This window comes from Halichoerus grypus, chromosome 3 (assembly GCF_964656455.1).
Source record: "Halichoerus grypus chromosome 3, mHalGry1.hap1.1, whole genome shotgun sequence".
In the NCBI taxonomy this organism is placed as follows: domain Eukaryota; kingdom Metazoa; phylum Chordata; class Mammalia; order Carnivora; family Phocidae; genus Halichoerus; species Halichoerus grypus.
This window is the reverse complement of record NC_135714.1, coordinates 125,747,124-125,770,518: the sequence shown is the minus strand read 5'-3', so window position 1 is coordinate 125,770,518 and position 23,395 is coordinate 125,747,124. Positions and strand designations below refer to the sequence as shown.

The following is a 23,395-nucleotide window of genomic DNA, read 5'->3' as shown; positions in this document are numbered from 1 at the left end:
GAAGAGATGAACCTTTGATCTTATGTGAAGTAGTCGTACCACCTACTTTTCATTTTTTTCTTTCTTTAAATTTTTTTTTATTATGTTCAGTTAGCCACTGCATAGTACATCATTAGTTTTTGATGTAGTGCTCAGTGATTCATTAGTTGCGTATAACACCCAGTGCTCATCACCACACTTGCCCTCCTTAATACCCATCATCCTGTTACCCCATCCCCCCCACCCCCTCCCCTCTGAAACCCTCAGTTTGTTTCCCGGAGTCCAGAGTCTCTCGTGGTTTGTCTCCATCTCTGATTTCTTCCCATTCAGTTTTCCCTCCCTTCCCCTGTGGTCCTCCTGTGCTATTCCTTATGTTTCACATATGAGTGAAACCCTATGATAATCGTCTTTCTCTGCTTGACTTATTTCACTTAGCATAATCCCCTCCAGTTCCATCCCTGTCGATGCAAATGACCACCTACTTTTCAAAGAGCTGCAAAAGGTTAGGGTTTGGGTGACAGCTTGACTAAGAAGCAGGCAGTCATCTCTTAACTAGTTTTACTAAACCATGAGTAAAGCTAGTTTTCAAGTAGCAGTGCTGGAGGATTATATTATCTCTTGACAAGCAGCACGGTCTCTGAATTCGAGGTGATAGAGAATCCCGGAAAAAGGAAGTGGTTTAGGACGCACTGACTTGTCAGCGGCTTAACACCCTTAACACCATTTTGGACTTAGCTTTTTCTCTGTGCTGATGGGGCTGACTCTGCTTCACCAGGTGTGTCATAAGTGGCCTTTCTTTATTTAGGCTTAAACCTCCCTTTATCATACAGAGAAATGTGGTTACTGTGATCTGTTTGTAGCATTTGCAGGAAAGTCTATTCTTCCATGTTGACAATTTAAAACCTTTGTTGGAAGGAAAGGATGGATACCCTCTAGTGGCTATGGTAAGTAGCAAGAACATAAAGTCCCCTGTGAGTTGCTGATATTTATCTAATTAGGTATTATAGCAGGAGCAGGGGCTTGAATACTAGCTCAGCTACCTAAAAGGGAAGTCCCTGCTGAATACATGATGTCTTTTCAAGAGTAAAAATGGTATTGATTTCCTTTCTAATTTTTGCTTAGTGACTCAGAATTGAAACCGACTCCACTCAGTAGGAAACACTATCCTACTAACTTGACAAACCTGTCTTTTTCTTCTTTTTTTGCGAAGTACCTTTTGCCTTAGTAGCTCTGAGTTGAGCTTTGAATTTCTGTTTTGACATATCTAAAGATAATGTGAGGTTTAATTTCATGGTCAATGTGGTCATTAACATAATACTCATTTTGAAAATTTAGTAATGTAGGGCTCTCTAAAATTCTATTTTTATGGCTAAAACCTTGTGTGACTTATTTCAGAAATCCTCTCTTTTTAGTCTTCAAACATACTTCCCTTTCATTTAAAAATTTTTTTTAAATTTAAATTCAATTTAATTAACATATACTGTATTATTAGTTTCAGGGGTAGAATTTAGTGATTCATCAGCTGCAGACAACACCCAGCACTCATTCCATCAAATGCCATCTTTAATGCCCATCGGGCAATTACCCCATTCCCCCACCTCACCTCCCCGTCAGCAACTTTCAGTTTGTTTCCTGTATATTTCCCTTTCTTTTGAACAGTTTTCTGAAAGGACCTCCGAATTGAAGAATCCAATTCTGTCTCTCATCTCTCTTTTTTTTTTTCCTTGCACTCTGATGAGTCTTGGTTAGTATCTTCCCAGAATTTCTGCATAAACATTTGTCCAAGGACAATTAGTGGGCTCTTCACAGGAACAATGCCCTAAACTCATGACAGTTTAATGAAACTAACGAATAATTATACCATTGCTGATTGCTGGTGTTAAGGCTTGATGCAACTAAAGATATAAAACACTGTTTCTGAGATGAATCTCCCCCCATAAAGAGAAGAAAACCTGAAAACTACTTTTTATAGAATGAAAGTTTAATATTTTGTCCCACAAGTGTAATTCTCCACTGAAGACTACAGGATGTAATTAAAATGTGTAGGGATTTTTACAGGATATGCTTTGGAACGATTGAGTTGTTATGGTTGGTTCATATCAGAAACAGAGTATCCTGAAATCCACGTGGATGGATTTCCCAATTCACACATCCAATAATGAGAGAAAAGGATGTTTCTTGCTTAACAAGGGAGACTCTGAAGTCCTGTGAGGGTCTAAATGACAAGGGCTAAGAAAAATGATCCAGAAAAAAACACAACTGAGCATGTATTGTTTCAGACCCTTCCAATCTCAATTGAATTTTTTCCTTTTTCATGCTTGCCAAAGCTTTCAATTAGGGTGAGATGTAGAGGAAGGACTGAAGGGAAAGATATCACAGAATTGGTGGGCACCAAAAAGGTCACAGAATTGTCTTTCTTTGACATAAGTAGAGTTTTGTTATTTTTGTTGTTATTTTTCCTTTCCCCAGGAGTGAGCATTGATTCTTCTTGGGAATTAAAGACAAGGGGAAATGAAAGAAATCATTGGAGAGGGGTGACCGGGTGGCCCAGTCAGTTAAGTGTCCGACTCTTGATTTTGGCTCAGGTCATGATCTCAGGGTCATGAGATTGAGCGCCGAGTCGAGTCTGGCTCCGTACTCGGCAGGCAGTCTGCTTGAGATTCTCTGTCTCCCTCAACCCCTCCCACCGCTTGCACTCTCTCTCTATCTCTCAAATAAATAAATAAATCTTAAAAAAAAAAAATCATTGGAGGAAATTTCCAGACAATCACAGTGCAGACTTCTCTAACCTATATCCACTTCATTCTGAAAGGATGGATGGACGGTAACTGTCCTAATGCAGCTGGGGGAAATTAGGCCACTGCCGGGGGTAATTTCTTGACTTCCTCAAAGAGGCCCCCATTTGCTGCCCAATCTCAGTAGGTTCTGCTTATTAATCTTTTCCTCATGGAACCAGTGTGGGAGTAATTTTACGTTCCAAGTCTCAGATCACTCTGGTTTAGCAACAAAGCATATACAAAAGAAAGAGGGAATCAAAGAGGCATAGAGTGTAGATCACCTATTTTTCTCTTATTTAGAAGAGGTATTTTTGAACTTCTGGAAGACTACTTACTGGGAATGCATCCTTTCTGTTATTTACTAGCATTTAAAATTGAAAACACAGTATTTAAAATGGTAAAAATTAAGCTGTATAGAAACATAATGAAAAGCAAATCTTCCTTCCAGTCAAGGCCCCTAAACTCTCTGCCCAAAGGCAACCATTGTTAATTGTTTAATGTTTTCTCCCAGAAAACATTATGCTTTGTACATAAAAGCATATGCCCTTAAAAAAAGTAGGAACATATGGAAATAATATCTTTTAACAGTCTTTTATGATCTTTTTTGCCTAGAGTACTTTTCTGGTAAGCAGTTCTGTTGCCTAATTAAAAGGTTTTGATTTTTAAAAGCACATCAGTGAAAGAATACAGACTAGGATAGGAAAAAATAAGTAACTGTATAGGATAAATCTAGACCACAGCAAAGGAACTAGTTGATTTCATTAATGTTAACAAGCTACTATCAATTCAATGAAAGAAAAATCAAACTACTCTGACAAACTGACAAGTTGGATTGGTTCAAAGGGTTAATCAAGCACCAGGTAGCCACAGCTTATTTTTGCCATACAAGGGCCTATGCTATTATGAACCCTCATATTTATAACTTCCAAGGACATCACATAGTCCCTAGCACATAGTAGGTGTTGAATGAATTAATAATCCCAACTCATTAATTCAGGAAAATATTTTCATATTTTGAAATTAGATAGTATCAATTTTGCCCTGAAAACACATTCATCTTGTAATTTACTTTTTATTTAGAAGTTGTTTATCAGTATCCCAGAATAGAATTTCCATTCCTTACGTTGAAAGAAACCATGCACCTGCTAATGAGTTGTTTGAGGAAGTGGGAGAATACTGTTCTATTTAAGACTTCAGGTTAAAGAGGAGCTGCCACAAACTCTTTGGAGACCTCGCAGTCTGGGCTGTGATGAGACTATCCAGCCTGATAAGAACCCCAGAGCAGACACTTGGACATGATGCACATCCTGTGGTGTGATTGCATTCTCAAGTGGATACAGAGGAACACCACAGACCAATCGCTGGGACAGTAGAGGGCAGTCTGCTGAGTATGGATTTTATTGAAGGATACTTTCCTTGGTTCTAGCCTAGGGGATTTTTCTACAGTTGAAATATAGTTGAACTCCCTGATCATCACTTGAAAACTAAAGTACCTCTAAATGGCAGAAATTAATGTAGAAATTTGTATATGTGTGGCTGATTTGGATTATGTCTAAACTATTATAAAATTGACAGGCTGCATTTTTTAACTTGTCAAAAATAGATTTACCTAAGGACTTATACCACATGGTACACTCATAAGCAACCTGTTTTTAGAATGACTAGATCCAAAAGCAGGATCTCTGTCCACCACTATGTTTAGTACAAAGCAATGTCTACTTGGTTGGAACCTCTCAGATATGTGCAATGTACCTGTTTATGTCAGTTTTCTGGAACATAACAACCAGAAAGTAAGCAAAAATATAATGAGCCAGTTGGTTGATGTGAAATTTATGCCCTAAAGCTCATGTACTTTCCTTATGGGCAAACTGCCTGAGTCTTCACCACAGGATGACTTATTCTTACTTTACACCCAGTGCTATAAATTTGAGCTTTCATTGTTCTTTAGTCCAGTGCACATCTAAAGCTGCTCATTACTAGGAACCCTCCAGAGTAATAGTTCTCAGTCTTGCCTGTACATTAGAATGATTTAGGGAGGTTTTAAGAATCCCAGTATCTGGGCCATGCCCCTAGACTAGTACTTCTCACCTTGGGGCAATTTGCCCCCTGAAGGACATTTGGCAATGTCTAGAGACATTTTTGGTTATCACAATTGGGTTGGGGAACAGACGCTACTAACATCTAGCTGGTAGAGAAAAGGCCTCCCTAGTGAATAATTATCCAGCCAAAAATGTCTATAGTGCTAAGGTTGAAAACCCTATTGTAGACCAATAAGCCAGAATCTCTGGGGTTGGGATACAAGCCTCAGTAGTTTTTAAAGCTCCCAGGTGATTCCAGTGTACAGCCAAGGTTGAGAATCATTGCTCCACTGTAGTGGGTCCAAGCTTTCACAGCATCAGAATCACATGGAAGGCTCATTAAACCAGATTGCTGGGCTCCATTCCCAGAGTTTCTGATTTAGTAGATCTGAGGTGGGGCCTGAGGATTTGCATTTTTTAATTTTATTTATTTATTGTAGTATAGTTGATATGTAGCATTTGCATTTCTAAAGAGTTCCCAGGTGATGCTGATAGTGTTGGTCCATCAACCACACTCTAGAAGCACCATGGTCAACAAAAAATGATAGCTGACAGTCAGATAGTGCAGGAGGAGCAGAAATAGTATAAAATATAGACATATGAAATCAAAACTCACAATAGTTTAGGGCCTGCATCCCAGTACCTCCTCACCCCAGTAGTCCCTAAAGGCATCAGTACGTAAAAGTACAGTTCAATACCGGGTGACTTCACTGTTATGCAAGGCCCTAATATTATATAGCCTAATGTTTCAGGCCTCATCAGATTGGCACTACAGAATAAGGCTGTTTTTCCCCTCAATTCAACTTAGGTTGTGAACTCGTAAGACTTAGGTTCAAGTCCAAGATCTACCTGTTACACGCAACTAATGAATCATTGAATGCTACATCAAAAACTAATGATGTACTGTATGGTGACTAACTGAACATATAATAATAAAAAAAGCAAGATCTACCTGTTACTGTGTGACCTTGGGTAAACCCCTGTAAGTCTCATTTCTGTATTTGTTAAGTTGGGTGGTTCTCATGCCTCCAACAATGGAATAATGACCACCTGGGGGCTCAATCAGAACAATGCATTAAGGAGGGCATGTAGTGCATGGAGCACTGGGTGTTATTCGAAAACAATGAATCATGGATCACTATATCAAAAACTAATGATGTATTGTATGGTGACTAACATAACATAATAAAAATAAATTAAAAAAAAAGAACAACGCATATGAAAGAATTCTGCAAACTGAATCTGTACCACACATTAGTTATTTTGAATTGCTATAATTTGTAATAATAAATGGAAATGTACCATTTATGCACAATTTAATGAAAACAAGGATAATAGAAATGAATTTGCCCCTCTTTATCTATTCCAGATGTCTTCTCCTGCCATTTAATGCTATTACTTGGGCATTACTTTTGTTATTGTCATGGCATCTTAATAATGGGATAAATAAAACCAGTGGCACATTTTTTGTGTGTGCTCATTTTCCTTCCAGCCCATCCGGTGTGGCTGAGGGATTCTCTTCCTCCCTTCATCCACTCCACCCATCCTAGACAGGAATGAGGGAATTATGGAACACAGTCAATAGTAGCTGAAAATCTCAAATTAAATGTTCTCTTCTCCTCAACATGAATTCTGGTAGTGCCATTTGGAATTGAAGATGATGGACCAGGTACCAGGGTTTGAAAAGTGGGGTTCTAAGGTTTTCTTCCTTGCTGGGGGAGGGGCTGGGATGTAGAAGTTGAATAGTCAAATCAGTAGTAAACAAGAACATCTTCCAATAGCACAGACTGAGTTAATTATAAGGCCTGTGCTGCCCAGGACAGGCCTTTAATGTGAACATGCTCTCTGGCTGTTGCAAATCTCAAATCAGATACAATAAAATAAATCACTGTGCATGACTGAGAAAGGATTTTGCTTTTCCTTTATGTTTTAATTGCTTCAGGATTGAGGCAGAGATTTTTTTTTTTTAAGATTTTATTCATTTGAGAGAGAGAGAGAAAAGCATGAGCAGGGGGAGTGGGAGAGGGAGAAGCAGGCTCCCTGCTGAGCAGGGAGCCCGATGTGGGGCTTGATCTCAGGATCCTGGGATCATGACCTGAGCTGAAGTCAGACACTTAACAGACTGAGCCACCCAGGCGCCCCGAGGCAGGGTTTTCATAGAGATAAATGAAGTAAAAACCATGGCTTCTACTCTATCCGCACACATTTTCCTCCCAGAGGCCCCTTTTGCCTCCTGACCAGCCCCAAATTTGGAGTGTATGACAAATGCTGAGCAGAGCAGCAACTCCATAAACATTCTCAGTTCTGGTGCTGGGTGCCGTCAGTGACCTAGGGGGATGGGAAAGCACTTCTTTTTCATTAAAGCAAATGACTTGGCATAGCAGTTAAGAGCGTGAGCCCTGACGCTCTCTTCGGACTGGACTTAAGGCTCTGCTATTTCCTGTGTGACCTTGGTTTGTTGATTAACCTCACTGCTTTTCAGTTCCTTCCTCTACAAAATGAAGACAGGGTGGCAGCTACCTCGGAGGATTACTGTAGGCAACAGGTGAGACAATCCAAACAGAGGGATTAGCAGAAGTAAGCATCTGGAAAAGTGAGCTATTTGTACAGCCGATTGTTATCAGTCTCTACTTTTTGTCCTGTTTTTCCATGAGAACGTGAAGGATTATCATCCAGGTTACCAGGGAGGCAGGGTGGTAGAAGATGACTGAAGCATAAGAGACCTCATTCTCAAGGAAATCACTACCTGGAAGATGAATAGACATAACGGTTCCTAAAGAAGCTGTAAGCAACATCCCGTGGCAGCTCAACAGAAGGAGAAGGTGGTCTGGCACAATGGCAGAGAGAATAGGATCTGGAGTCTGCGATGTCCCCTGGCATCACTTAGACAAGTTAACTGTGCCTCAGAGAAAACTGGAGATAAAAAGAGAATCTATGCCCTCCGGTGGATGTGGGTATGAAATGAATTAATCCATGCAAAGCACTCAGAACACGGCCTAGCCCATCACAGATCCTAAGTGTTAGTTCCCGTGAGGCACTGCTCCCGCTACTCTGCACTCCCCTGGAAAACATGGAGTTGTTGCTACTCCTCGCTGTCCGCATCTTACACTATTGAATTGTCAGTGTTTCTGTTTGCTGAGGTCTTAACTTTTTAGAATCTGAAATACATAGCTATTAAGAACAACCAAGTGGGGACACCTGGGTGGCTCAGTTGGTGAAGTTCTGCCTTCAGCTCAGGTCATGGTCCTAGGGTCCTGGGATCAAGTCCCATATGGGGCTCCTTGTTCCGCAGAGAGCCTGCTTCTCCCTCTGCCTGCGTCTCCCCCTGCTTGTGCTTTCTCTCTCTGAAAATTAATAAAATCTTGAAAGAAAAAAGAAAGAACAACCAAGTGGAGGAGAGGAAAGAAAAAGAGAAAAATACTTTTTGAAACCAGAGTTCCAAAGCCACGAAGGTTTCTTCCTTAGAAGAAAGATGGTTTACCCAAGATAATGGGCTTATTATCCTCAACAGTCTCAGTTACCTGAAGGCTGGGAATGAAAAGAAATATCTCTTTCGAATAACTATTTCCTGTAAGGATGCCAATCTAGAAGCAGGGGACCTGGACTTGTGCTTATTTTGTATGCAGAAAACCAAAGGATCATTAGATGGAGAAGAATTAAACTTCTTTAAAGCAGAAACATAAGAAGGACTCAATATCAAAATTACACAGGTTAGTGTCAAAGATATGTGTCAATACTTTAAGATTTCATTCACAACAGAGAGAAGATTTATGTTGGAAAAAATGAACCTGTTTTTTCCTGAATGGAGAAAAGATTTTACATATGTGTCATGACTGGAGGCTTACATTTTCTTGTAACAAAGTGCAAGCATAGTTAATTATAGAAAATAAGTGCTCTGACCTGGACACAGAGTAAGGCCCAAAACCTATGAAAAATTTTATTGTTTCTTTTATTCAGCAGTCTCTATAGTAGTACATGCTGGTACTTACTTAAAAGAAACCTGCAGGCAAAACCAATACAGAACAAAGCAAAACAAAACAAACTGGTAGAGATCCCCACATATAGATTTACGGAGTAGCTACAAAAGACTTATCAAGAATTGGTGTTAAGTAAGAAAAAGGGAAAGCCAATGGCCTAGTTGAAGGCATGCAGCTTATTTAATGATTTAATGTACAAAATCTTAAGAACTGGAGTTAGTCCTTCATGGTAAAGTATGTCACGTGGTCATAGGAAATTAATTATCCTATGTGTAGTTAGAGACAATGATCTAACCAAGAAATGGTATGAAGCATGAAGAAATGGTATCGTATGTGTATTGGGGGAGGGTAGGGAGAATACAATTGATGCTGAAGCTGATGTGTTATAGTACCTAAGGTTGAGGTGATTCTGAATATGTAATAACAGAAAGTCATTCGACAATAAAACTTCAAGATTTCCAATAGCTGAGACATAAAGTGAAAAAAAAAATACCTAAGATGTCCGAATTACCAGTCATGTAATGAAACTTCACAGAAGAATGACATGCATTTTAACAATTCACCATTAAAGTTTTGGAAGCCTGGCTATCTTCTGGGGAAGTGTGATGTGTGGTATAGAGAGTATTAAAACCACAAAAGTTGTATTTAATGGGAAGAGAGAAGAGTGGAACATCTTGAGGGGGAAGCTGGAAATCCTGACTTCTAGCTCCAGTCCTGTCAGAAATCTTTGGGCCTTGCTTCCCTCCTCTGCCAAATAATCTAGTTCTGGCCCAACATTTCTTATCTCTAAATTCTTTGCCAGCTCATAAATTGTGTGATTTGTTTTTCACATCAGAACTCCAGTCTGTAACTGGTTTCTCTGAAACTATTATCAACTCAATTTATCCCTAATCCTTACCTCAATCCTTCCCTTGATTTTGGATGATTTTTTTTCCAATTTCTCTTTTATCTTTCCCATCTGTGACTCTTAGTCCTCTTTGCCCTTTTTTTCTACCCAAAAGGATTAAGGATGTCAAAATCTGTGGGACTACTATAGATTGCAGCGTTGAGACTATTTATTTACCTTGAATGTATTTTATTCAAGAGTAAAGGTATTTTATTACTCTCTAGGTAAAAGCTAAAATATATAGTAAATTTTTCCAGTGACTTATAAGCATCGTATTTTAAATATAATCCTGACTACATATAAAATGCAGGAAAAATAGTAGATAAGTAGCTTTCTTAAGCTTCCAGTCAAGGGTCTGTTAGTGTAATAGCGTAAAATTAAGGCTTTTAAAAAAGTTTTGAAAATGAGTTTGATATAACTTTGTCTTACTTATGGTTATTCGGAAATGACATAACATTAAATTGTACTACTCAAGACCAACAGATTACAACCTAGTGTTGCTTCTAATCTTGCTATTTGATAAGTACTGCTTCTCTAGTGTAAGCATTTTGTTTATTTTTAGTGCCACTCAGAACAGAAAACATACAAATTTGGAGTCTAATGTAATTAGTCTACAGTGACGCCAAGGTTCCTTTTCTAGATAACTTGATTACTAAGAGATACTTGTACTTGTCTAAGGAATATTAACTGCCATGAAAATCAGCCATTTAATTAAATGTTATTAAGACAAGTTTGGTAAATAACACTTATCTTAAATTTTAAAAATTGTTTCAGACTTGGACAGGTGCTTAGAGATCATCTAGATCAGTGGTTCTTTTAAGTGTTGTCTGTGACTCCTGAGGATCCCTGAGAACCTTTCATGGGGTCTGCAAGATCAAGATAACACTAGCAGATTACTGCCTTTTGCCCTGTTGGTACAAAAGCAATGGTGGGTAAAACCACAGGTGCCTTAGCATGAATCAAAACAGTGGCACCAAACTGTTTTAATAGTCATTGTATTCTTCACCATCACACACTAGCAGCAAAAAAATAAAGTTGCTGCAAGAGTAATGGTAAGGAGTTCAACAGGGTCACAGGATACAAGAGCAATATACAAGCAACGGAAAATCCAAAAATCCAAAAATGAAATCAAGAGACAATTTCACTCAAAATAGTGGCAAATACTTAGGAATAAATTTGACAAAAGAAATGTATGACATGTACTGAAAGCTCTGCAATACTGGAGAAATCAAAGATTTAAATACATGTTTATGGATTGGAAGAATCGATATTGTTAAGATGGCAATTTTCTCCAAACTCATCTAAAGGGTCAAAACAATTCCTATCTAACTTCAAGGAAATGAGTAAGTTTATCTTAAAAATTTTTTAAAATTTTATTTATTTATTTGAGAGAGAGAGAGAAAGAGAAAGAGAGCATGAGTGGGGGGGGGGGCAGAGGCAGAGGGAGAAGCAGGCTCCCTGCTCAGCAGGGAGCCCGATGTGGGGCTCCATCCCAGGACCCTGGGATCATGACCTGAGCCAAAGGCAGACACTTAACCGACTGAGCCACCCAGGTGCCCCATCTTAAAATTTATATATAAATGTAAAGAACCTAGAATAAGCAAAACAATTTTGAAAAAAAAAAAAAGAACAAAGTAGGATTTACAATATCTGTTTAAAAACTTACTATAAACTTCAGGACAGAATGGTATTGGCATAACAATAGACACATAGGTCATTGGAACAGAAAAGAAAGTCCAGAAATAAATTCTTACATTGATCATCAAATGAGTTTTGACAAAGGTGCCAAGGCAATTCAATGACAAAATGGTAGTCTTTTCAAAAATGGTGTTGGAACAACTGGATATGCTTATGCAAAGAAAAAATGAACTTAGGTGCTTACCTCATATCCTATACAAAAATTAATTGTGATCATATATCTAAATGTAAGAGCTAAAACTATGAAACTGTTAGAGAAAACATTGGAGAATTTTTTTGTGATCTTGATTTAGGCAAAGATTTCATAGATATGACACCAGAAACATGATCCATAAAAGAATAATTTGATAAACTATACTTAGTCAAAATTAAAAATTTTTGTTCCTCAAAAGACACCATTAAGAAGATGAAAAGAAAAACCACAGAATGCAAAAAATATTTGCAAATCATGTATCTGATGAAGGACTTCTGTCTAGAGTATATAAAAAACGCCTACAATTAAAAAATATAAAGACAAATAACAATTAAAAAGTATAAGAGATTTAAATAGACATTTCACCAAGGTAGATATACAAGTAGCTAAGAACATGAAAATGTAAAATACTCAAAATCATGAGTCTATTAGGGAAATAGAAATTAAAACCACAATGAGATACCATTACAACTCATTAGAATGGCTATAATGAGAAAGACTGATAATAATAAGTGTTGGTGAGCATATGGAGGAATTGGAAATGTCATATAATGCTGGTGGCACTGTAAACTGGTACTATCATTTTTTTATATTAATATGATGCAGCAATATTATTCATATTCCTCCAATATTACTCATTTGTTTGTATTTAGTTCTATGCAATTTTAGGATGTGTAGGTGTGTGTATCCACCACCAGTCAAGATATGGAACAGATCACAGATCCTTCATCACAAGGATCCCTTATGATGTTCTTTTATAACCACACTCCCTTTGCCTCCCCTTTCCCATTCCTAAATCCTGGTAACCAATTATCTGTCCTCAGTCTCTATAACTGTCATTTCAAGAATGTTATATAAATGGAATCATTTAATATATATTCTTTTGAGACTGGCTTTTTTTCACTCAGCATGGTTTCCTTGTGGTTCATCCAAATTCTTGTATATCTCAATAGCTTGTTCGTTTTTATTCTTGAGTAGTATTGCATGAAATGGATGTACCATAGTTTGTTTAACCACTCACCCACTGAAGGACATCTGAGTTGTTTCTGGGTTCTGGCTACTACAAATAAGCTACTATGAACATGCGTGAACAGGTTTTTGCATGAACATAATTTTCATTTCTTTGGAATAAATGCCCAAGAGTGCAATTGCTGGATCTGATGGTAATTGCATGTAGTTTTATACTAAACATCCAAACTCCTTGCGAGAGTGGGTTCTACAATTTTTCATTCTCACCAGCAATGTACGTTTATTTTATCCATTCTGATAGGTGTGTAGTGATATCTCACTGTGGTTTCCATTTTATATTTCCCTAATGGCTGATGATGTTGAACATCTTTCATGTGTTTATTGGGTCATCTGTATATCCTCTTCAGTAAAATTTGTTTATATTTTTCCCCATTTTCTATTTGGATTTTCTTGTTGTTGTTGAGTTTTGAGAGTTTCCTATATATTCTAGGTATTAGCCTTTGTTGGATTTGTCGATTGCAAATATTTTCTCCTAGTCTGTAGCCTTCTTTCATCTTCTTGAGAGGGTTCTTTGCAGAGTAAAAGTTTTAAGTTTTGATAAAGTTCTATTTATCATTTTTTTTTCTTTTATAGATTATCCTTCAGGTATCAAGTCTAAGAACTCTTTACCCAGTCCTAGATCCCAAAGATTTTCTTCCTTTTTGTCCCTAAAGTTTTATACTTTTATATTTTCATTTAAGTCCATAGTTTAAAAAATTATTCTTAATTGTGGCAAAATATACATAACATGAAAATTACCAAATAGCCATTTGTCATGCGTCAGGGATATCTTTAGCAGAGAAGAGGTAGTTAGAACAGAATGAGGGGAGGCACTGAGGATCAAGGAACCTAAAAAGGGATTGAATGATAAATATTAAGCCCTAAGGCACTTACTTTTCTCCATTCATTCATTTATCCAAAATTTCTGACTAAGCAGTAACATTTTATTAGATGTAATCAATTCTGTACCAGCTTTGTCTTCTGGACCATTTCCACAAACTATGAAATGTTTATCATTTCATGAGAGTTAATTAAGAGTTATTGTAAACAAGTAAAGAATTTCAAAAACATAGTAGAGGTGGACTCTGGTCTATCAGCTGAGTGACTGCTTTTATTATATCAACCTGAAAGCAGAACCAATTTGAATTAGTATCTCTGTAAGATTATAAACAGCTCAGTGTTCGGGTTCATACAATTGAACTAAAAATGTTGACTCCTCACATTCTGAGAATCTATGTTCCCTGCCTCTCTCCCTCCCTCCTTCCACCTCTTCTTCTTTTCCTAAATGTATATGAACTGTCTTTTGTGTACCTGATGAATTACATCCTGTGGAAGAGTTGAGTCCCAGGGATGGATCAATCACCCAACTCTTGTCTTCTTTCCTCCAACCCCTGTAGCACCTACTTCTTTCACCCAACAACTGAGGAAGGGCTGATGTATACAGAGAATATCTGATGCCACAAAATTACATGTACACACATACACACACACACACACACAGTGTATAAAAAAGGAACACAGAGTATTTCTGATCCTTTCCCTACTTTCCCCTTTGTGACATGGCCCTTTGGTCCATTATCAAAGAAAAATTCCTTGAATTTTATAGCACAGAGATAAAAAAAAAAAAGGCATTTATTTTAAATTATGGCCATGTAATTTAATTGGCCTATCAAAGATATGTAAAGTGTAGTGATTTTCTGATAAAATAATTTCAAATATGTAAAGGTTTTGTCTTTAAGATCTTTAGAGAGTACCTTTTTTTGGTATGAAATTTCCCTAAAATAGATGGAAAAGTCTTCTTTACTTCTTTTTTTTCTTAACTGAAACATGAATGCCTGTCCAAAGATCTGGTCACCTGGCTTAGTGCTGTTCTTAATTGTTTGAAAGACAATATAATCAATATCTCTAAGTTCATGACAAAGCATTTAAAACTTCTTCAGTTTTGACCACAGATCCATGATTTGTCCAATAGGCTTCATGGACACCTGGTCACTGAGATGCTCAATGAGGCCAAAGTTCTGAGGCACAATAACTAAATGGGGAAGACCAAGAGACGATCTTCTATTTGATGTTAGTAGTCACCTCGGGAACAAGCCTACTATGTGTCATTATGCCTAACATGACTCCATGAGATGGGGGGCTCTTCATTATTCTTTTCATATAAAAATAATGACTTGAGAGATCTAGTGTTTTATTCAAGATCAGTCACAAACCATTTAAAAAAACATATTTTGATTTCTTGGGATTATGCCCATTTACTTTTTGGGGGGATTGAAGGCCTAAGCCACTTAAAAAAAAATCAAAGGTTAGGAAGATGTAGTAATATTTTTGAGGTTCAGGTCTTGAGCTTTGACATGCTAGGGAACAAAATGAAGAATGAGAGGCAAGGATGAAAAACAGGAGCAGGGTAGTTGGTGAGATGCCACAGGGGTTGAATAACTTTTTTTTTGTAAATGGCCAGATAGCAAATATTTTAGCCTTTGCAGACCATATGATATCTGTCAAAACTATTTATGTAAGTAATTGGGTATGGCTGTGTTCCAATAAAAATTCATTTATAAAAATAGGCATGGGGTGGGGTTTGGCCCACTGGTTGTAGTTTGTCCACCCTTGGGTCAGAGAATCAGGAGAAAGCAGAAGTGGTAAGTACTCAGGGCTTGCAGATGAGATACTGGAATCTCCCTTTTAGTGTCTACTACCTTCCAGATTCACTTCCCCTCCTTTATGGTGGCCCAGGACTGGAGGCAACTTTAAGGTCAGTCCATAACACCAATGAAAATATTACTGTGAAGCTAATTATTTCTTTGGAACAAAAAGCAGGAAAAGTTTCAACACATCACCTGAGTTCAAATGCATTTTCATAAGATTTCACACACTTCTGAATACCTTCTGGGAGTATGTATTACCTGCATTGTAAGACCATTGTTAAGTTCCATTTGAAATCAAGTTGGTGGTTTTTGTTTTTTTTTTTAATTTTATTTTATTATGTTATGTTAATCACCATATATTACATCATTAGTTTTTGATGTAGTGTTCCATGAGTCGGTGGTTTTGATGAATACAATTTCTTTATCAGGAGGCTGCAATGCAAATTTTGTAGATGACATTAAGAGGGATTTTATTTTGCCTTCATAAACTACATTTTACTACTGGTAAATTTCTATAGCAACCCTCCCTTACCAGTGTAGTAACCAGATTATAACTAAACCTCCAAGTTTTACCTAGCAAGTGGCACACCCAAGATACGTCACTTAACAAAATTAACCTCAGAGAGATTGTGTGGAAAATTTCATCAATTCAACTTAAACTCCCACAACGCTTTACTGTCTACAATCACGGTTTAAAAAAGCATTTTTTGAATCTGTGTTTCATGGTGTGTTTTAACATTATAAAATAAATAACCATTTATTATAGCCATAATGGAAAATGCTGAAACCTAATTTTATTTCTGTAACTCTAGAAATTAATTTGACTAGTTTTGTTTTAGATGCATATATTACTTTGGGAGAATGAGAAATGACAGTGTTTCTGTTTTTAAATAAAATGTTAATAGGTGTTTCGCATTCAAAATGTTTTTCATGTATATGTGTTTGGTGGTCTCAAAAACTTTCAACAAAACACCAAAGTATAAAACTACAGTGGCATTTGGGCTAACTTGATTGTATGTGTTTGTATTCTCAAACAGAATGTACGCCACTAAAGTCATGGCTATCCTAGCTTTGTGTTTTCTATAGACACTGAACTAATGTGTGAGTTGATTTGGGGATTATTCATTATGGAGGCAGTTAACAGATTTGCTTGAAAGGCAAAGAAGAATTACAATGAACAAAATTCACACATATACCACACAGGTCTTTAGAGCATCTAGAATTAGAAAAAAATTCCTGTTTAGGAAATACTGCCCAATTCCTAATACTGTACCATGTCCTGGTAAGTTCTCCAAAATTACTGATCAAAATTTATATTAAAGATTTATAATCAAGATTTAAATTAGAATATATATTTAATATATAGGTATATGTTGATATGTAAGGATTACATATGTATTTTTATATATACATATGTAGGTCATATATGTGTGGTATATATATATTTCAGCATATGTATGCATACAAAGATGCTTTTGAGAATATGCATAAATGCACTATTCTTATTAGCTCAAAATTAAAAACGATTTAAATACCTCCATATAGTAGAGTGGATAAATAAATTGTGGCGTATCCAGACAAGGAAGTACTATGGAGTAATGAGAATGAATGAGCTACAACACAACAACGTGGGTTACTCTCACAAATATAATGTTGAGCAAAAGAAGCCATACAAAGAAGAATATATATCATATGATTCCATTTACATAAAATACAAAAACAGGCAAATTCATGCCATTAGAAGTCAGGAAAGTGGTTGCCTTGGGAGTTAGGGTGGTTAATGACTGAGGGACTTCTGGGTGCAGGTAATGTTCTGTTTCTTGATCCTGGTTACACAGAGTGTTCATTTTGTGAAAATTCATGGAGCTGACATGTCCATTTTTCTGGATGTATATTATATTTCAATAAAAATTTTAAAAAGTTTACACAGTATTATGGCTCTTAGATTATGTAACATTTCCCTAATTTTCATAGGTTTTAGCTTCTATAAGAAAATCAAATTCGGGGAAATGGTGGAACTGTGCCGAGAAATGGTGGGAATATGCCAAGAAACAGTGTTTATGACATAAATGACGTTATTTTAAAGGATAAATTTTGGAGTGTCCTAGACATTTTTATTTTATGGAACTAAGTTAAAAGTTCACAGCAGTCAGAGATTTTTTTTCTTTCTCTCTTGGTACAGACATTCTGCAGAATTTCTTCATCAGATAGAAAACTCATGTGGGATGGGGCATAGTACAGTGTTATGTGGCAGAGATGTGTGCTCATTACCTTTCACACTTTGACAGGCTATGACTGTGGACACTTTTAACATGTTCAATAATTATTTGCTTTACTTGTTGCTTTTATAATTAGGGCTATTCAAGCTCCATACTTAAATAGTTTTTCTTTCTTTTCTTTCTTTCTTTCTTTCTTTCTTTTTCTTTCTTTTTCTTTCTTTCTTTTTTTCCTTCCTTTCTTTCTTCCTTCCTTCCTTCCTTCCTTCCTTCCTTCCTTCCTTCCTTCCTTCCTTCCTTCTTTCTTAGAGAGAGAGTGAGAGAGCAGTGGCGAGGGACAGAGGGAGAGGGAGAGAAAGAATCTGAAGCAGGTTCCATGTCCAGCGTGGAGCCCAATGCGGGGCTCCATCTCACGACCCTGAGATCATGACCTGAGCTGAAATCAAGAGTTGGATGCTTAACTGACTGAGCCACCCAGGTGCCCCTCAATAGTTTTAGTCAATAGAATCACTTCACAAAACATAGAGTTCTTATGAAAATTTTTTTTTTAAATTGAAGATTTCTGACTTCCTTTTAAATATCAGTTGAGACTTATTCCCAAATGTCATCCATTGTGTTTCACATTCCCCTTTTAATTCTTGTGCATTTGCGAAACCTAGAAAGGAAAGTCTAGGAATGCAGCATTTAGTTTCATCAATAAAATCTGATGTTTCCACCCCAAATAAAACTATGGACTAGCCATAGACACTCATTTTGTGTCTCATGTTCACAGAAAAATTGCCCAGCCTTCCCAGCAAGAACTGGGTGAGACATCTATTTGGCAAAATGTGTCCCTCTGAGCAGATACGCAGATGCATGTTTCTAGACAAGCAGTTCATCAAGAACTCAACCTTTCTTTTCAGTTTATTATTTTACTTTCCGGTTCCTTTCTGTCGGTTGACCTCGCCAACATGACAGTGAGTATGGAGTACAAAAATCTGTTTACCAGATGTGCCAATGCAATCTGCAAGAATCACAACATAGATGCTATTCTGGAGAGCAATCTCTGAATCGCACATATTTTCCTTTATGATGTGTTACTTCTGTCTTAAATAAGCAACTAAAGAAGCTGTTGGGTTCAATGGAGGAGAGAAAAGGATCTCACTTTATTTTTGAAGACAGTCTTTGAAATTATATTTCTGTACAAGCGATGGCATTTGGATGACTATAAAGTTTGCCTTATGAGATATGTGGGAGAGAAGCAGGATGGCTGCTCAGAGACAGCATGGTCTCTGGGATGAGACTGGATCCTAATCCTGGCTCTACCACTTGCTAGCTGGGTAACCCTGAGAAAATTTGTTAAACACTGCATCTTGGTTTCTTCACTTTCAGGCCACAGTAGTGAATCACAGGCTTGTTGTGAGGATCAAATGAGTTAGCCTGGCACAAAGCAAACACTAGTTAAGCCGCAGGTAATGCTACTCTCATGTTATGCATTGGTATACATAACGTATTTTAAGATTGTGTATTTTTCCTTCATTGATTCAGGAAGTGCTTCTCAACCTAGGAGCGAGAATGCTCTTAAGATATAAACGAAATCATGTCACCATCTGCTCTTAGGCTTCTAAAGCTTTCCATCTCGGGGCTACTGGGTGGCTCAATCGGTGAAGTGCCTGCCTTCAGCTCAGGTCATGATCTCAGGGTCTTGGGATCAAGCCCCGCATCGGGCTCCCTGCTCAGTGGGGAGCCTGCTTCTCCCTCTCCCTCTGCCTGCCACTCTGCCTACTTGTGCTCTCTCTCTCTCTGTCTCTCTCTCTCAAATGAATAAATAAAATCTTAAAAAAAAAAAAAAGCTTTCCATCTCACTCAGAGGAAAAGGCTAAGGGCTTTATAAAGATGTACAGGTAGGGTGACCATGTTTCCTGGTATTTTTAGGACAATCTGAATTTATGCCTATTGCCCAGATGCAATTATTGACAGTATCTGCTTTCACTCTCAAACTATCCTGGTTTGGATGCTAAAATATATGGTTACTCTATTATTAGGCCCTATGTTATCTGCTTCCCCCATCACATACCTTATGCATCTGTCCCTAAGACCTCATGTTACTACACTCTCCCTTCCACTCCCCACTATGGCCTCCTTGCTGGTCCTTTACACCTCCACGCACATTCCTGCCTCCGGGACTTTGCATTCGCTCTTTCCTCCGGCTGGAATGCTTTTACCTTAGAGAGTGGCATGGTTTGCTTCTTTTATATTTTAGGTTTTTATTCAACTGTCACCTTGTATTGAGGCATTCTTTAGCCACCCACTCTAAAATTAGTATCTTCTCCCCCTTCTTTCTATTCCTCCTTCTCATTTTACTTTTCTCTTTAGCAGTTATCTCATATGCTATATATTTACTTATTTCACATGCTTATTGTCTTGTTCTTCTACTAGAATGTAAGCTCCATGAGGGCAAGGATGAGTGTTTTTCTTCATTGCTATTTCCCCAATGACTGGTATATAGTTGGAGCTCAATAAATACCTCTTGAATGAATAAAGGAAGAACATTTAGAAAGATCTGATGTCACTGAGTAACCAAATGGCCAATCCATTGCCATCCCCGTTATCTTCTAGTATAAAACTTGATCTAAAAGAATAGGGATCCTATGTTTGGGATCCATATTTAGGATTAGTGTTATGAGAAGCATGATTTGACTGGTTTCCATTACTGATGCTCTTTTCTAAGCAACTTGTTTTAAAAGTTGAGGTGGCAAACTGTCAATGAAACTCATAGAGATGCTTAAACTCTAAAAGTAACCTCTATTTGCCCATCTAAAAATAGTATTAAATCTTCCGGAGGGCACACTTGATCTTTCGTCCCAAGTCCAGGAACACTGGGGACTCCAAATCTTAGTAAACATTTCAGAGCACGTGGTTTTGTAAAATTTTTGATGTTCAAGTTTAAAAATAAGGCTACCAAAAGTTAATATGAATGATACTTACATTTAATCCTCTTATTGAATTCACTTTCAACCATTAACTTTGTAATGTAGGAAAGTTTTTCCAAGAAAAACTAGACCTAGTTAAAAATAAAATTGTAGCTATAGAAAGCAGTTATTCTAACTCCCAGGAGAGTATGGTAGCTCCAGAAAGCAGTTGTAGAATTTCTGGCAGTATATCAAATTTATTTTGACAGAATTTCTTAGAACAGTCCTTATTTAATCACTCTAGTCTTAGGATCAACTTCAGAGACAGTAAAGTTGATTCCCTATCCTCTTTCATTTTAGTGCGCATACTCTTTCTACCAACTGCATAGACCTGTATGATAATAAAGAAATAACACTCATATCCTAGCAACTCGTGAGATGAAGACACCATAGAAATATTTTGGAATGAAATAGCCCGAACATTTGCTTTTATTGATCCGAGTACTCGAAACAGCACAACATTTACACACACACCCACCCACACACACACAGTGTATCTTGTGAAAATTGTTTTCTCAAAAGTAAAGCTTTTATGCATCCCTATTTTATGTTAAATTTAGAGCACAGCAGCCTCTTCTAGTTGCTGAAGTGTTTGATGGAGGAATATCATCAGCCATGATGCCTTTTACATCTCAACACCTTCCTAATGAGAACAGGACTGAAACCATCTCTCCCTCCTCAGCCATGGGAACAATCTTGCAGTTATGGACGGTTTCCATCCCCCATCCCCCTGAAGTAGGGATAACTGTGCTCTGAGCCAAATGCCGAGGGTTAGCAGAGTAACCTCATATGAGAATAATTACTTAACATGACCATGAGAGAAAGCAATGAGGTTCCCAGACACAGGAAACGAAAAGTCAGAACAAGAGGTAGAGTTGGAGAGGTTTCTGAAGCCTTTCCAGACAGCAACTTCCTTGTAACGAACAGCAAATTGGGTAATAAATTTATCACTCTGTCATTTTATGTGTACAGATATTCTGAAATCAGCTAGTTAGCATAATGAACTTTTGCAATGCACATGTGTCTTAGCAATGCCAGAAACTCAACCTATTTCCTGTTCTCTAAAGAGCAAATACAATCTTTAATAACATGAATGTTCCTTTTGATATCCCAAATCACTTGTAGGTTTAATATTTCAATCCCAATCCCAATTCCAAGTGTGCTCCAAGAATGCATATCGCACAGAAACTTGAAAAAAGACTCTTCAATTGTCTGTAGATAGCAGAGGAAGGTACATGACACAATGCCCAGACAAAGGCAAAGGGGGAAAATGATCCTGTTGTTATATCCTGCTCTGCTTGGCACACACATCTTGCAGATTTATGGACCCTGAGACGTTCCTGGTTTGCAGGAAAAAAGTAGAAATTCAACAAATTCAAAAAGAACGTCAGCTTTTAGATCTGGAATTGTGTGGGAGGAAAAACATTCTTACAGAAGCAAATACAGTACATTTTCTTATTTTACTCATTCATCAAATATTTTTTAAGTTGGGGACCACGCTGGATGCAGGAGATACACTGTATAAATGAGAATGATGGTAGCTTGCCTCAAGGAACTTGCCGTCTAGTGGGGCAGACTGGGAAGTCAACTGGTAAATACAGTAATCGAGTATATGTTAAATGTTATTTTGGAGCTAATAGAGGGTGTCATGGGAGCCCATGAAAAAGGCAATAACCCAGTTTGAGTCATAGATACTTGCCAGACAGAGAGATAAAGGTTTAAGCTGAGATCTGAAGAATCAAGTGGAATAAGTTGGAGGAGGCATGAGGGAAAAATATGCCAAGTAGAAAGACCATCTGGGTATTCTCAGACAGGCCAGGTTAGCTGGAGTAAATGGAGGTAGAGGAACGTGTGCCCAGGGGTCGCCAGGAGGGAAGGCAGGGTCAGAACTACCCCGTAGGAAACATTTAGCTGGGATGCAATGCACCAACAAGGGGCAGAGATCTTGGTCAAGGGACACACTTTTCTTTAGAAAAATTCAGGGAATACAGTTTTTATTCCTAATTTTATGATTATAGCACTATTACTACAGTACATGAGAAAGATCTGTTTTTATTTGCTTGAAGATGAGTAAAAAGGAAACACCACCATTATCACATCTGCAATAATTTCGTGGGCAATTTGATCAACTTGGGGGACTAGGATGTAGAGACCACAGGTAATATCCTATGTACATAAATGGAGAGTCCCTCCGACAAATTATCATCGTCATCATCATCACCGCCAATATTTTACCGTGAGGATCTCGGAGAGATCTGATTAGAAGTGAATTTTAACAGTAAAGACCCTAATCAAATCAAATCATACCGAAAAGCACTTACGGAACAACTATCACGTTTGAGACACACAATCTATAAGTTGTGGCAATTTAACTTTGAGGCAGAAGTTGCCTTGATGATTTGATGTGTCAGCAAACAACTTTTGTATGGCTGCCCCAACAACAGGATGGATTCCAGTTGCACAAGATGTCAAAGGCTGTGTGAATACGGAGATAACTGGCTCCAAGCGAATGTCTCTGGTTTCCACATTGCTCAGATCCTCTGCCAGAGCAACATATTGAGTCTCGATTTTCCATTGCAAAATATTCCTGATAATTTCAAACAGAAATTGTATTTGTTTATTTTTCGTTGTTGTCCTCAGTAAGAGGTGGATGTTTAGAGTGGACCAAATTAGTAACCGACAATCAGTTATGGGATTCTGTCACTGGCTGGTTAGCTTGTTCTCACAAATCCGCTTTTATCCCCCATGCTGAATGGGGACATTATTCACCTACAGTATGATCTACGATAGCACTGGTTTCTACTCCCTGAGACCATGCTAGCAATTTCTACGCTATGCTGTTGGACTCAACTTCTTTCCTCTTCCCTTGGCCGCCATTCTAATCCCCTCAGATCTACTCCTGTCATACACGTATTACCCCACATTCCTGTTTCTACTGAATGGGCTGAGGTACAGTGGTTTATGGGCACATCTGTGTGCATGTA

The 23,395-nt window shown here is 37.7% G+C and overlaps 1 protein-coding gene across 1 annotated transcript in view; it reads right to left on the bottom strand.

The window, feature by feature from the left end:
* Positions 1 to 23,395, bottom strand: part of EDNRA (endothelin receptor type A) — a 57,829-nt gene that overhangs the window by 26,017 nt on the left and 8,417 nt on the right. The gene's annotated exons all lie outside the window — the stretch shown is intronic.